This window comes from Babylonia areolata, chromosome 1 (assembly GCF_041734735.1).
Source record: "Babylonia areolata isolate BAREFJ2019XMU chromosome 1, ASM4173473v1, whole genome shotgun sequence".
Classification (NCBI taxonomy): domain Eukaryota; kingdom Metazoa; phylum Mollusca; class Gastropoda; order Neogastropoda; family Buccinidae; genus Babylonia; species Babylonia areolata.
Window position 1 is genome coordinate 60,325,718 of NC_134876.1, and position 2,500 is coordinate 60,328,217.

Sequence of the window (2,500 nt, forward strand, 5' to 3'; positions counted from 1 at the left end):
CACACACACACACACACACACACACACACACACACACACACACACACACACACACACACACACACACTGTCAGCCTCACACGTTTGCTATCGAAGTCTCTATCTTCCAATCAAATGCATTGTCATCCAACAAAAGGCACACGATGCGGAAACGTTGTAAGTTTGTTGTTTTTTTGTACATCAGACTATCTACCTACGTAGTTTATATACATATATATATATATATATATATATATATATATATATATATATATATAAACACATTAACACGCACGTACGCACGCACGCACACACACACACACACACACACACACACACACACACACACACACACACATATACCAGGAAACACACACACACTGTTCTCACACACACACACACACACACACACACACACACACACACACACACACTGGCACACACGCACACACACACACACGCACACACACACACACACACACACACACACACACACACACACACACACCTAACAAATAAACAGTAACACGCAAATACGCAAGCACACACACACACACACACACACACACACACACACACACACACACACACACACACAGCCAATGAGAAATCAAGATAGATTTGTCTGCACTGAGAAACTGCTCTTCTGCTTCTGTAGCCTAATTTCTTTCTGTGTGCAATCGATCGGAAGTGTAGAGTTTCCTGCGAGACTTGGTGCTGTCTGTATTTTCACACTGACATCGGCGCTGAAATCTACACAGCGTCTTTTGTCTTGTGCTTTTCTTTTCTTTCTTTCTTCCTTGTGTGTGTGTGTGTGTGTGTGTGTGTGTGTGTGTGTGTGTGTGTGTGGTTTTGCTTTGTCTCCTTCCAGGTGATTTGACTAGCTCGTAACACTGTGAAGTTCTGATAATAGTATACCTTATTTCATTTTTGCCTTCCACGTATGTTTGGTTCTATTATAATTATTTTTTTACATACTAGTTTGTTTGGTTTGAGTTTTTTTCTCTTCTTTCCTTTAGTTTATTAAAGAGCTTTTCACTGGCAAGTGATATTTGACTGGGAGGAGGATGAGGTGGGGGGTGGGGGAGGGGGGGGGGAGGGGGGGAGGGAGGGGTGTGTGTGTGGATGGGGGTAGTCCATTTGTGTGCGCCAGTGGGGGTTGGGGTGTGGGGGGGGGGGGCGATTGGAAGTGGTGTTGGGATGACTGATAAAGTAACAGATACAGTAAAGGATACATATAAAAAAAAAAAGGACTATTTGTGTGTGTGTGTGTGTGTGTGTGTGTGTGTGTGTGTGTGTGTGTGTGTGTGTGTGTGTGTGTGTGTCTCAAACCTTAACACGCCGCTGGCAGCACTGAAAACTGAACATTAACTCCAAACAGGTGTTTCTCGTTCCAGACAAAGCCCTCGTTATATAGGTTCACTAACCACGTGGCACTAGACTGCACAGTCTCACACACACACACAACATGCAAGCCGTAACCCAGTAACAAGAAAACGGCTTCCTTCCAAACAGGTTCCAGATGTATAGCGGTTTGATTTTTTTGTTTTTGAATAACATCCTGAGAAAATAAAAACTCCACACACACACACACACACACACACACACACACACACACACACACACAGAGAGAGAGAGAGAGAGAGAGAGAGAGAGAGAAGAAGAAACGAAACTCACATGCTGAATATATCACCCACGTGGTAAATAAAACACCTACTATTTTCCTTGCACGTTGGAGAAACTTGTACATAATATCATTTGGCACTCTTCGAAGAAAAAAAACAACACCCAACAACAACACAGCTTAGCTCCTTTCGTCTCTGAAACACACTTGGACACGCAAACAAAAACTCTTTTTTTTTTTTCGTTTTTAAATCCAGCGTATCGTTCACAGCACAGGTGGTTTTGAAATGTTCCGTCGAACAAGACCGAACGGATATATATATATATACACACATGAACTGACACACACACCTACCAGTTGCTCTACTTTGCTACAGCACGTGCTATACGAGAAAGGTAGCCTGTCGGGCTGAAAGGAAAGGTTGTATTGGGGTAGAGCAAGACCCGCGGCGGACAAAGGCAGTAAATCTCAGCCGTGGCTTCGGCTACTAGGATTGTACATACACTACACCTACTACCTGTTGCTCAGGACTGACTTGAAAGCGGTGTGATGGTGGCCCAGTGGTAGCGTGCCCAGTGAGAGAATCTGAGCGCATGGGATCGAATCATTCGCTGTTTTGGGTTTTTTTTTTTGGGGGGGGGGTTGTTTGTTTTTTCTCCATCTGGACACTCCATCGGCCTCGGTCTGGACGCTAGTTATTCACTCGGTTGAGACGATAAACTGAGAGATGCTCCGTGTATGGCATGCATTTAGTTTACGTATATATATATATATATATATATATATATATATATATATATATATATATATATATATATATATATATATATATATATATATATATATATATATATATATGGCCTAGAGGTAACGCGTCCGCCTAGGAAGCGAGAGAATC

At 42.7% G+C, this 2,500-nt stretch overlaps 1 protein-coding gene across 1 annotated transcript in view; it reads right to left on the reverse strand.

Moving 5' to 3' along the window:
- The window catches only part of LOC143292901 (dual specificity calcium/calmodulin-dependent 3',5'-cyclic nucleotide phosphodiesterase 1A-like), a 583,953-nt gene that overhangs the window by 247,796 nt on the left and 333,657 nt on the right, over positions 1-2,500 (reverse strand). The window lies entirely within an intron of this gene.